The sequence below is a fragment of the Dendrobates tinctorius genome, unplaced genomic scaffold (genome assembly GCF_039654945.1).
Source record: "Dendrobates tinctorius isolate UK_male_01 unplaced genomic scaffold, ASM3965494v1 ptg000147l, whole genome shotgun sequence".
Classification (NCBI taxonomy): domain Eukaryota; kingdom Metazoa; phylum Chordata; class Amphibia; order Anura; family Dendrobatidae; genus Dendrobates; species Dendrobates tinctorius.
In genome coordinates, this window is record NW_027361814.1 from 18,815,104 (window position 1) to 18,829,472 (window position 14,369).

At 41.6% G+C, this 14,369-nt stretch overlaps 1 protein-coding gene across 1 annotated transcript in view; it reads left to right on the forward strand.

Annotated features, from left to right (window-relative positions):
* The first annotated feature begins 1,279 nt into the window (after positions 1-1,279).
* Positions 1,280-14,369, forward strand: part of GABRP (gamma-aminobutyric acid type A receptor subunit pi) — a 135,859-nt gene continuing 122,769 nt past the window's right edge. The window contains exon 1 of the mRNA XM_073546330.1: positions 1,280-1,434. The gene's annotated coding sequence lies outside the window, so the exon portion shown is untranslated. The remainder of the gene's footprint in view (positions 1,435-14,369) is intronic.

The following is a 14,369-nucleotide window of genomic DNA, read 5'->3' on the forward strand; positions in this document are numbered from 1 at the left end:
CGAACTGTAATGGTCAGCCACAACCAATATCAAATAAAAAAGAGAGAGAAGCCAGCGCTGCCTAAGGTTAAAACGCAATACATAAAGTGCATATGCACATATTAATTTCTAACTGTCTCCAAATGGCGCTTTCTTGGAACTACCATTAATCTAAAAATGGAGACAGTCGATGAGGTGGTCAAAGCCTGTGGGGTTCTGCATAGCTACATAATGGCTAAAAAGCGACCCAACATTGAACTTGATGAACCTGTGTCAAACCCATTGCCAGATTACCATCATCACCCTCTGCGGTCAACAGTTGAAGTTGCCCAAATGAGGGACCAATATGCTGCCTACTTTGTTTCTGATATGGGACGTGTGGCATGTAGAGTTGAGCGACTTTAGTCGGATCGGGTTTCATGAAACAAAATTCGTTTCAGATGAAATTGGTCCGACTAGGGCAAAAAAAAGTCGGAGTTTTGTCCGAAACCCGACCCCAATGCAAGTCAATGGGGAATAAAAGTCGGCATTGAGTGGAGCTACTGGGTACCTCGAGCTCCAAGCCCAAGCAGGCTGTACGGGCTCCCTAGCCCCTCTGACACTAACCAGGAAACTGTTCCTGCCTTACCCCAGTTAACTCCTCCTACAGTTAACTATTACTACAATGTACTAATATGTTCCCATCTAGTGGACTAACTAATGTATTACGCTTTCCCTATTTAATACCATAGATATATATACATAGCAGCATTATATACACCATATTACACACAGTGCAAAATACACTGCCTAACAACATTACAAGGCAACGATATACATACATTTATACATTCCAAACCAGGACATGTTTGGGGCACAGGATGGCTTTTTTGACACCCTTACACATGGATCAGGTTGCATGTAACAGCAGTCAAGTTCCCTTTAAAGAGTATTGAAAAATTTTTATGTGGATTTAGGTGCAGAGTTTTCTCTAAAATTCTAGTCAATAAAATCTGTGTGAACAAATACCGTACCAAGAATTGTCCTTCTGAACCCATTAAATGAAATCTCCTATATTTGATTAAACTGTTCTCCTTCTAAATATCCTATCGTAGTCGATAATTGCTCCCTATGTACATTACAGAAAAAAAAAATCAAGCCAAAGTCATCAGAGCGGAGATGCTCTCTAATGGGTCATGGTCCCATCATAACGATACAGAACCTCCCCCTCCTCTTGCCCTATACCTCCTGAGCTCCCATTGTACTGCAGCATGTTCCCTCTGACATAAGCCTTCCCTCTTATCTAGTGCAGCTGCAAACCTCCAGAGCTTGGCTGCTGTGCACATCTAACACACCACCACCAACATGCTGTGATCCCGGCTGTCTATTAGGACCTGAGCAACTTTTCGCACCGGGGAAATCTCAGTTTTCTTGCATCTCCTCATACAAGACACCATGCGCAAGAGCGATTCATAGGTACGTATATGACTGCGACTTATGTTCTCAATGGATATGAACGATAATCCTCCAAACCCTATGTGTCAGATTTGTAAGCCATGTGTGTTTAGACGCTGCGGAGAGTATTAGGAATGAGGTCAGGCTGGGATACCAGGCAGAATCAGGACAGATTTGATGATACAACAGACTTTTATTGCCTTTGATAAGTCTATACATGGTAATCTGTTTAAAGACATGACAGATGGTTTGCGAAAAAAAAAGGAATGAACTCCAGAAGAGAGAGAAATTTAACTAATGTGGCGTCTCGTAAAAAGTTATGAAATGCCGGTGATTTATCCTAAACAGTTTCGATGGAATGAAAATGTATTGGGAACCGACAGCGATTCACGGGCACAATGTGAATTTTTTTTTTTTGCAGATAACTTATTACCTAAAAGAGGTCATTAAATGTTCCGGATGACTGAATTACAATAATTCACATTAGTTCTTTTCATCATTTTACTTGAGAGCTGAGTTTGTCAAATGCTCGCCTTTTGACACAATTCAGGCGGACAGTTCATTCAATGTTTTTTTTCCATACGACTGGAACTAAACCTATTGAATTATGTCAACTCGAAGACTGCGGATGTTTTTCAGAAAACTCTGCAATACTTGTCGCAGTTTTTCATGCAGTTTATTGAGCAGCTGTGGATCTTAAGGCAAAGGAAAACCTGCCGGAAATACTTATAGTTGTAGCAAGTGCAAGTTAAGTTCGGCCGCTCGGGGTGATACATCTATTGATTTAACGCGTCGAACACGCCAGTTTTTTTTATTCATGTTTTATCCATGGACAGCCTGCTCGACATTCTTCTTCTTACTGGATCTACTTCTCAAAAAAACTGCATAAAAAGCTGTAGCATTTAAAATAAAAATTCTCCATGTGACGCCGCATGTCGACAAGTCATAGGGACAAGTTTTAAGTACATAAATCCAATAAGCATACAGCTGTAGCAAAGGTTATCATGTCTCACATCGCACCATCTTGATAGCTTGTCACACGACGGTAATTATGGGACAAGTCGTTTTGACGGATGACACTCGTCCCCAGGTTGCTCTATGGGGCCGTTCTTTTTTTTCTATTCGGCCGAGTCGATAATCATATGGCGCTCGCTCATTCATTTTTTGGGTCCGTGGAAAACATCGGACTGCACTCCGATCTGAGAAAACTGGATCACACTTTTATCACACTCTGATCAGAGTGTGATTAACATAATTGGACCGATTTTCTCGAATGAGAGAACATGCACTCGTGTGACCCAAGGCTAGAGAGGATTACATTAATCAACATTGCTCGAGCCATTGACCGATTACACTTCTTTTGTGCATTGATACCCCAGAGATGTTTGTCTGTGTCAACAAAACCTTTGCTAGATCTGTGTACTACAGAGGAGATAAAAATACGTTCAAATGTAGCATAGCGGAAGTTTTCATTTACCTTTTTAGGACTGAGAGAAAACAGATAGATAGTAGATACACCTGGGATAAGTAACACAGGATTATCGCCATGAATTTTGGTAAAGACAAACTCTGCTCTGCTGTATCAACAAGTTGTAGTAAAGCTGAATTTATGGTTCTGTCTGTGCACAGATTGTGGATAGTGATGAGCGAACGTGCTCGGATAAGGTGTTACCTGAGCATGCTCGGGTGCTAACCGATTGTCTTCGGCATGCTGGAAAAATATGTTCAAGTCCCCGCGTCTGCATGTCTCACGGCTGTTAGACGACCGCAACACATTCAGATATTACCTGTTAGGTAATTTCTACATGTGCTTCCGCTGTCGAACAGCCGCGAGACATGCAGACGCGGGGACTTGGACATATTTTTCCAGCAAGCCGAAGACGATCGGTTAGCACCCGAGCATGCTCAGATAACACCTTTTCCGAGCACGTTTGCTCGTCACTTAATTGTGGATCAATCTCTGACCAATAACTTTCCTTAGTAATAGAAGAAGAATGAAAAATACGGTAAGTAATCCCACCGACGGAGGAGATTCTTACTTATCATGATTGATCCTTTTTAGTTCCATAGACATAATAATTATCAGATTGTTATTGGTAATTCTCACGTTAAATGGTCAACTTGGCTCAGACCAGCTGCTGAGATTGGTGTATCTGGTGTGAAATCTGTGTGTAAAGGCAGCCAAAGCTATTTTGGCCAATTTCTGTCTAATTTGATCTGATCAATCTGATTAGATCCATCCTTGGGATTACCCAAAAATCTAAAGCTCTATTCAGACATCAGTATTTTTCATCAGTATTTGGCTACGTTGACACCTTCAGTATTTGGTCAGTATTTTGCATCAGTATTTGTAAGCCAAAACCAGGAGTGGAACAATCAGAGGAAAAGTATAATAGAAACACGTCACCACTTCTGGATTTATCACCCACTCCTGGTTTTGGCTTACAGATACTGATGTAAAATACTGACCAACTACTGAACATATGAACGTGACCTTTGAATGCCAAAACCAGGAGTGTCTCCAAAACCTAGACTAAGTGTCAGTCTTTCAATTCTAATTTTTCTCTATAAGTTCCACCCTTACTTTTGGTTTACAAACACTGCTGAAAAATATGGATCAAATACCAACCAGTGCGAAAAAGCCCTATCAGGCTGAGTTCACACGTGGCGTTTTTTCGCATTTCCGCGGCGGGTTTAACCGCGCGATTTTGCCCCAAAAACGCGAAAAATAAGCATCCCATACATTCCTATGGGATTCCGCAATGCTGTGCTAATGCTGCGGTTTTTACCGCGGCGAAATCGCTTCGCGGTAAAAAACGCAGCATGCTCATTAATTTGCGGAATCGCAGCGATCCCGCACCCATAGGAATGCATTGTTCCGCTTATTTCCCGCATGTGGCTGTGCACACCATGCGAAAAGTAAGCAGAACATTTGCGGATGGTACCCACGGTCCGGAGGAGAGGAGACTGTCCTCCGGGCTTTGGGTACCATATCCCTGTAAAAAATAGAATTTAAAATAAAAAATATTGTTATTCTCACCTTCCGGAGTCCCGCGCAGCATTCCCGCCTCTCTCCACGCTCTCGTTCCCAGTAAGCCTTTGCGAAAATGCCCGCGATGGCGTCCGTTCTCGCGGGATCGCGAAGTCTCGCGGTCATTCGCGCGACGTCATCGCGAATCACAGCGAGACATCGCGATCCCGTGAGAATGGACGTCATCGCGGGCATTTTCGCAAAGGATTACTGGGAACGGATGCGTGGGACGTCGGCAGGTGAGAATAACACTATTTTTTATTTTTTTTTACATTCTATCTTTTACTATTGATGCTGCATAGGTGGCCTCAGTAGTAAAAAGTTGGTCACACTCGTCAAACACTATGTTTGACGAGTGTGACCAACCTGTCAATCAGTTCTCCAAGCGATGCTACAGATCGCTTGGAAAACGCTAGCATTTTGCAAGCTAAATACGCTTGCAAAATGCTAGTTTTTCCGCGGGAAAATCGCGGGAATTTAAAATGCGATTTTCCCGCGGAATGGAATTCCGGAATTCTCGCGGTAATTTCCGCGAGAGTTCCGGTACATGTGCACTTAGCCTCAGTCTATGTGGTTCCTCAAGCTCTTCCTTGATGGTGGATGTTCCTGCTGACGGCTGTTGTCAGATTTCTCTCTCCCCATTGAAATAACGATGTATGATGAGTCAGGAGAGATCCCTGACTTGTACGTGTGGACATCCTAAGGCCAATTCTAGATATTGGCCCCAATGTGTATGCATTAACTCAGCCAAATCGCCTCTCTGATTTCTGATCCATTAATACTTTGTATTTTACCAGGTTTTTTTTGTGATGGAAGTTATGTACATTGTAACATCTGCATCCAGTCTAAACAGAAACTCCTTGAGGTCCCTGAATTCATGTTTTGGAACGATATGAAAACAATTCCAGAATATGATGTTATTATATTAACACTTCATAAGTATTTGCTAGGCAGGAGGCATGTGGAGAACTTTAATTTCCCATATTTCTTATTTGTATTGCATCATAGCGTGAAATGGAATTTTCTTCTATTTCTAAATGTGCAATTTGTATTTATGTTTTCTGTCCTGAATGGAGCGACTGCATCTGAAAAGCAGAAAATCATTCAGCCCCAATTATACTTTGATCCAAATAATTGGAAATCTCAATAGGAGTTCACATCGACAAGAACGGGCCTCATAGCAGGAATTAAAAAAAGGGCTTATCTTCTTGCCTTGGTTAACACCACTATTCCCTTAAGGGCAGTTTCACACGTCAGTGGCTCCGGTACGTGTAGTGACAGTTTTCTCACGTACCGGAGACACTGACACATGTAGACACATTCGAATGAATGTGTCTATGCAGATGTCAGCGTGTTTTCACGGACCGTGTGTCCGTGTGCAAAACACGCTGACATGTCCGTCTTTGTGCAACAGCATGGATCACACAGACCCATACAAGTCAATGGTCAATGCTGTCCGTGTGCGATCCATGTGCATTCTTAAAAGTCAAAGGGTTAACATTGAAAATAATTTTTCAAAACCTCGTACCCGGACAGCACACGGATGGTACACACGGACATACGCATAGCACACAGATGTCACCCGGATGGCATACGTATGCACATGGACACACGGACACCGCTCCGGTACCGGTTTTTCCGGTACCGGAATTATCTGGATGTGTGAAACTGCCCTAAGGGCTCTTACCCATCACCGTGTAAAAAACCGTCCAATTTCGGTCCAAGAAAGTCAGACAACTGTCATGCGATTTTTTTTTTTATGCAAACAAAATCCGATTTTTAACACCTAACATCCGATTTACATGCGAAAACGATCCGATTTACACACAGTTTTCCAAGGAAATATTGTTCAAGATATATGTAGAGAGATTAGATAGAGATAGACAGATGGATAGATACAAAAAGATATATATACATACTGTATGTGAGTGAGATACATAATCAATGCTTTGTGTGTGTAATTTACTGTACATGTTTTTTGCTTTTTAGCAAATAAATTGCTTTCGGCAAAAAAATGCATGAGATCCCCCAACATTTTATTAACCAGCAGAGGGAAGGTGGACAGCTGGGAGCAGATGCTTATAGCCAGGGAAGGGAGAAATATCCATGGAGCTTCCTAGACTATTAATATCAGCTCACAGCTGTATACTTAGCCTTTCCTTGTTATTAAAATGGGGGAACCCTCCCAAAAAATTACGTAGGGTCCCCTTATAGTTAATAACCAGTAAAGGCTAGTCAGGCAGCTGCAGGCTGATAATAGCCTCAGAAGGGGCCATGGATAATGGCCCCCTCCCAGAATTAAAACATCAGCTCTCAGCCACCTCAGAAAAGGTGCTTCCATAAGATGTGCCAATTCTGACACTTAGCCTCGCTCTTCCCACTTGTCCTGGTGCAGTGGTAAGTGGGGTGATAGTTGAGGGAGTTGATGTCACCTTTGTATTGTTAGGTGACATCAAGTCCAGATTTTGATAATAGAGAGGCGTCTATAACGCCCCCATTACTAACCCAATAGTCATATTGTATAAAACAACCTGCACAACCAGAATAAAGTCCTTTAATTGAAATAATGACAGAATCCTTTTAATGAACCTACATTTATCAAAAACATGTATACTCATGTTAACACCCAAGCCACTGAAGCCAATGTCTCCTATAACAGAATTAATATAATAAACAACCATATTCCTCACCTGTCTGCCAAGAAGATAATAATCAATTTGTCCTGTGATGCATCTAGCTCTGCTATATCTATGTAGATGGCAAGCTGTATTGTTGCATGATGCAACTATACAGCCTTCCATCCAGCATAGACACTGAGCTGCGCATGCTTTCTTGGTTCAGTGCCTCGCGGTGAACTCCTTTCAGCTCACTGATGTCACCAAGAGCGTGAGAAAGTTCTCACGCTCATGGTGCTGTGAGAAAGGTCCTGGGAGTTCACAGCCAATGAACTCAGTTCAACTCACTGACATGAGCACGAGCGCTGTTAAGACTTTTCCCATGGTGCTCGTGCTGACATCACTACGTTGAACTGAGTTTATTGACTGTGAACTCTGAGCACCTTTCTGACGGCACTGTGAGCGAGACAACTTTCTTCATGCAACAATGCAGCCTGCCATCTAGATGTAGCAGAGCTAGACAAGTCGCTGGACAAATGGATCATTATCTTCTTGGCGGACAGGTGATGAATATGGTTGTTTATTATTTTAATTCTGTTACAGGAGACATTGGCTTCAGTGACTTGGGCGTTGATGGAGTATACTTTTTTTTTAAATGTAAATTCATTAAAGGAGTATGTGTCATTGTTTCAATTAAAGGACTTTATTCTGGGTGTGAGTGTTGTTTTTTTTTTATACAATATCACTGTGGGGTTAGTAATGGGGACGTCTTATAGAACCTACATGGGTATTGATCCCTTCAATGGCTATAAACATCTGCCTCCAGCTGTCCTCTTTCCCTCTGTTGGTTAATAAAAGGTTGGGGGATCCCACACCATTTTTTTAGAAAATAATTTAATAAGTAAAAAAAATACATGAACAGTACGTTACACAAGCACTGTACTAATATATGTTACTGACCTCTTTATATCTATCTACTCTATGTGTTTATATCTATTCTATATTGTCAATCACTCTGTGATTTTACACCCTTTTCAAAGGACATTGGTGAGTAAAAATCAGATGGCACTCGCGTTGTCCGAGTGCTGCGCAATTTTTTTATCACACCCATTAACTTTCATTGGCAAATCATCCCAATTTGAGCTGAGAAAAAAATTGCAGATGAGCAGCGACTCGCAGACTAACATTGGTCAGAGTGCAGTCTGATTTTTTTTCTTTTTTTTTATCGGATTGCACTCATTCGTTTTCCTCACAGATGAGTATGAGCCCTCAGAGTTTTTACATGAATGGAAAACTATGACTGGTTTCTTCCAAAAACAGCACTACACCTATTCATGGTTAGTGTCTGGTATTGCAGCTCAAGAACAGCTCATTCACAGGTCAGTTTTTCACATACGAGTACTATCCATGTTTTCATATGACTGTGTTTCGAGAACCGAGTAATTCGTGAAAAATTATGGAGATATGTCCAATTTTAATCCGAACATCAGTTCAAACTCGGCAATGAAAGTCTGTGAAAAAATCAGACCACACTTGGATGCTGCCATCTACGTGACTGTCCATTTTTCATGGACTGATGGGAAAATGTGGAGAAACTTCTTTTTTTCCTCATCAATAAAAACTGATGAATCTGTTACCAAGTGACCAAACTCTGATGAAAATCACCAATGAAACTTTGTCCGTTTCTTGTTGTAAGGCCACGTTCACATGTTCAGTATTTGTAAGGCAAAACCAGGAGCGGGTGACAAATACAGAAGTGGTGATGAGGAGTTTCTATTATATTCTCGTGTACGTTTGCTAGCTTCAGAGAGGCGCACTGAGCATGATCGGAAGTGTTCTGCACTTCACTTGTCTACCCCAAATGAAAGGCCAGCTCTCGCTTATGTCTGCATGCGGTCTGACAGACAGGAGAGCAGGAGCAGACAGACAAATACCTGCTCCCACTTCCTGTAACCTGTCTCAATGTCTCTGTGGCTAGAGAATGATTACACTTTAAAACAGCCAGTGAACAACCACTTAAAGGGAATCTGTCACCCCACTTTAGCCCTATCAGCTGCCGGCACCGCCATCAGGGGCTTATCTACAGCATTCTGTAATGCTGTAGATAAGCCCCTGATGTAACCTGAAAGATAAGAAAAACGAGTTAAATTATACTCACCAGGGGGTGGAGTCCGGTGCGGTGGGTGTCACAGTCCGATCCGGCGCCTCCCATCTTCATATGATGCTGTCCTCCTTCTTACTTCTGCCGTGGCTGCGGCGCAGGCGTACTTTCTCTGCCCTGTCGAGGGCAGAGTAAAGTACTGCAGTGTGCAGGCGCCGGGAAAGGTCAGAGAGGTCCGGCGCCTGCGCACTGCAATACTTTACTCTGCCCTCAACAGGGCAGAGAAAGTACGCCTGCGCCGCAGCCACGGCAGAAGTAAGAAGGAGGATGGCATCGTATGAAGATGGGAGGCGCCGGACGGAACCGCGACACCCATTGGACCGGACCGGACGCCAGGGTGAATATAATCTAACTTGTTTTCTTGTCTTTCAGGTTACATCGGTGGCTTATCTACAGCATTACAGAATGCTGTAGATAAGCCCCTGATGGCGGTGGCCACAGCTGATAGGGCTAAAATGGGGTGACAGTTTCCCTTTAAAATGGAGAGACCTAGTGAATGGTACTTTGGAGTGATTCTTTTGGGGCTGAGACAAGATAATTTTTAGATAAGATGATTTTCACATCATTATCAAGTTTATGGAAATACATGTCATTCAAGAAATGGGAGGTCATTGGAATAGAGAAATGACTCGTCTGAGCAGCTGCCTCTGTATTACATGCGCCTTCATAGAGGCCTAATAATAAAAGAAAAAAAATATTGTAATTCTATTTTTTTTTTCTTTATTTCATTGAGGGAAGAAAAAACCCTCATTTTAATTTACTGCATGATAAAAAAAGATAGTGACATTAAATAATGGTTTATTAAAAAAGACTCCGCACAGAGCCCGAGTCTGCAGCTGCTTTCTACCACTGGCTGCCTGCCATCCAGCTGTGCCCTGCATCGGCAGCATGGTAATCCTCCATCCTAAATGCTCTTTATAGACCTTATTGGAAGCAAATTCTACCAAACAGTCACATATGCTGAACTTAAGCAGAATGAACGCTGTAGTAAATGGCACTAAACTCGTGTGTCGGCTCTAAGTGAATGGACGACAACATTGCATGGTATGGTTCTCATCAGAGGATTTTCTTTAATTCTAGAACAGCATCATGATAAAAGCTCTAGTAACAGTACTTAAAGGGAATGTTCTTTTTGGACATTTTTATTGTTATTTTTAGATGCGGTCTCCAATAATTACTTGCAGGGGAAGCTGACAGTAAGGGTTCAATCTCTGAGCGACAGCACTTCAGGGAAAATGGAGCATTACACTGTGCCCATTAAAACCTATTAAAATGCACAAACGTGCCAGTCCTCCAGAGCAAAAGACTTTGTGAAGGTCATGAATGGGCTCCCTCCGTTCACTCAGATTCACTTCATATTGTTTTTAAAACTGTTATTTTTTTTTTAAAACTTTGGACCACAAATTTTCTACCAACAATACGTAGGGGAATTGCTGTTCATTAATTTTCTTAATAGGTTTACATTTTCTTTAAAATTTATTTTTATTACTTAAATTCATGAAAATTATGGACTAAAAAGTTTGCAACTGGGTTTTATTAAAAATATTGCAACGATGGCATTTACAGGCTGATTGGACACTGCTGGGTGCAAAGTGAGGTAACTGAGAATGCAGCGGTGAGTTGATTCTGATGGGAAGTTTGTAAATCTTTTATCGGTCTTTTTTCACTGTTGATACATGACCAGGGACTACATTAAGGATTAGTTCACACAACCGATTTCTCCGTAACCAAAAAAAAAATAGTTTGATCAGAGTTTGATCAGTTTTTCTCGTGTGTGGAGAGAAAAACAAGTTTCTCCACCTTCTCCATTCTGTTATTCCGTGAAAATCGGACTGCACCGGGATGTCATCTGAGGTCGGTTGGATTTTTTTTTTTTACTATGGACCTAAAGACTGGCATTGCCAATTTTAATCCGATGTTCAGATCAGTTTAGAAAGTTTCCGCTTTTGTTCCAAGGAAAAATGTGGACATGTGCACAGCCCCATAGAATATCAAAGGTGCAAGAGCAATTTGTGGAAACCGCGGAGAGCACTTGTACTAGAAAATTGGTCTTGTGCACGAGCCTTAAAGTTGGTGAACTTTGAGGTGGTCATAAATCAGCTGAGAGGAGCTCAACAAAAGGCAGATTACAGAATTAGATACTCCCCATCAGAACCACCTCTTGGATTCTCAGTTAACGCATTCTGCAATGTGCAGGGAAACAAATAGCTTGTAAAACCAAACAATGCAGCATATTTAATTAAAGCAAGTTGTAAAAATGATTTTCATTCCAAAATGTGTTCATTTAAATAAAAAAAAAAATGCCCATATAATTTAATAAGGGTAGAGTTACAAAGGGGAATATAAGGTAATATGTTGGATACTGCCTGTCTTAGATTATGCTTGGAAAAACTTCCAGAATCGATCAATCAGATTTACTTTAGAAATGGAAAAAAATATCTATTTTTAGACAAAAATAACACAACAAACTAATTAAGAACTCCAACAAACAATGTGTACGCCATACGGAAGCTGCATACAGCCTGAGATTTGGGGACTTGAGTCGACTTTTTTCTTTTACCCCTGCCCTGTGCGTGAGCTTTTCAAGTCATTGGTTTTGTTTTTGTTGCATATTTTATAACATTTTTGCTATCGAGTTTTCTTTTAGACGATTAGAAACTGCACTTTCAATGGCAATGATATTGCACTTACGTGACCACCCTTCACATAAAGAGTGAATGGAGCAGTGGTCGCACATGGAGACTACTACTCCATGCACACAGCAGTCGGACCATGACGATCATAAAAAGATGATGAACGTTGTTTTTTATTTATTTCGGTTACTTATATAGCGCCATTTATTCCGCAGCACTTTACAGACATCATCACCACTTTTCCCATCGAGACTCACAGTCTAGATTCCCTATCAGTATGTCTTTGGAGTGTGCGAGGAAACTGGAGAATCCGGAGGAAACCCACGCAAACACGGGGAGAACATACAAACTCCTTGCAGATGTGGTCATCAGTGAGATCTGAACCCAGGATCCCAGCGCTGCAAGTCAACCATGCTAACCACTGAGCCACCATTTATGGGGCAACCAGTCTGGGCCTTTTGCTTGTGTTTTGGGTTCTATAATTCCATTAGTCTTAGAGAGATTGACCACTACTCTTACAATGATGCCCTATCCTCAAGATAAGGCATCAATGTCTGATCGTCCAGGGTCAGGCACTCGGCTGCGGCGTACTACACATAGGCCTCCTTTTCAATTCAATCGGAGGCGGATGTGTGATAACAAGACCCGACCAAGTAGACGGCCAAGGTCCGCAAGAAAGCACTTCCGGCCGTCGGCAACGATAACAGCTGATCGCCGGGCGTGCCGAGTGCCTGACCCTGGTCGATCAGACATTGATGCCTTATCCTGAGGATAGGGCATCATTGTAAAAGTAGTGGTCAACCTCTTTAACCCCTTTCTGACATTGGGCGTAATAGTACAGTATAGTTTTGAACAGCTGACATGTGTCTGACCCAGAACTGCCGTGGGTGGAATCGCGATCCACCTGTGGCTATTAACCCGTTAAATTCCACTGTAAATACTCACAGCAGCATTTAACATGCACTTTCAGTAATCGCACTGGAAGTCCGCCCATCAGTGACCTGCGATCACGTGATTGCAGGTCATCGATGGGTTGGCATGACAACCAGAGGTCTCCTGGAGACCTTAACCCCTTACTGCCATTGGATGGGATAGTACGTCCAATGGCAGTACCCCCGCTTTGATGTGGGCTCCGGCAGTGAGCCCGCATCATAGCCGGGACATGTCAGAAGTTTTGAACAGCTGACATGTGCCCGCAATAGGCACGAGTGGAATCGCGAGCCACCCGTGCCTATTAACTAGTTAAATGCCACTGTCAATCTTTGCCACTACTAGGTATGATTTATCCAGCAGCTGTTTAGCTCTTTACCGCATCGCATTTTCATATTGGGGATATACGGGACACATAGTCCTTATTAATAGCACGGCACTTTATTGGGCTAGGTCTTAATGTCCACTTTTCATATATTGTTTACATGGAGTACATAGCACTATATATATATATATATATATATATATATATATATATAATTTGGTATGCTTTCATTCAGCCTTTAATTTTTTGAGCTGTAGACTCTTTTGTTTACCTCATTTTTTGTCCCTTTTGGATATAGCATCAATTGTCATGGTGTTTTCACAGTTTGTGCATTGAAGGTTTTCTATGGCACTATGTCCCTGATTTTTCTTTTTTCAGGACTCCTTTTTATTGTGGTTTTAATGATTTTTGAATAAAAATACAATTTTACTTAGGTGGTCTCTTGTTATCTAATTATTTCATTGGATAACATTTTTTTTTGCGATAAATAATTAGTTGAAAAAGAACCTAGACATATTTGGTGTCTATGAACTCGTAATGACCTGTAGAATCATAATGGCAGGTCAGTTTTAGCATTTAGTGAACATAGCAACAAACCAAAACAAAAAACAACTGCACTTTTTTTCTGCAATTTCACCGCACTTGGTATTTTTTTCCCGTTTTCCAGTACACAACATGGTAAAACCAATGGTGTCGTTTAAAAGTACAACTCGTTCCGCAAAAAAGAAGCCCTCACATGGCCATATTGACTGAAAAATAAAAAAAGTTAAGGATCTGGGAAGAAGGGGAGCAAAAAATGAGAACGAAAAACCGAAAATACTTTTGGTCATTAAGGGGTTAATCTACATTGATCGCATGGAGTAGATCGTGGTAATGTAATGGCTGGATCACTAGCATTATTGATGTATCTGCAGCTTGATCAGATGTATCTGCACTGATTGAGATATGTACCGTTCTCTCGGCTCGTATAGCTCTCTCCCACAGATTCGCTCCTTGTCTCCTCTCTGGAGCTATTTTGAATCAGCATCCGTGATCATTTAGGTGTGAAATTGAGTACATTTGAATAGTTTTGCTTATTTACATCCAAGTGATACTGTACGTTAGGATAATGCCAGCTCACCGAGCCGGACTGGAAGGCCCAGGGCACATTAAATGCTCTTATTTGGGAATGCGATTTAGCAATAATTACTTTCAATGGAAGACACATTGCCATTTTAAGTACAATATATGCAAAACGGATTATTATGCTATGTAAAGCTGA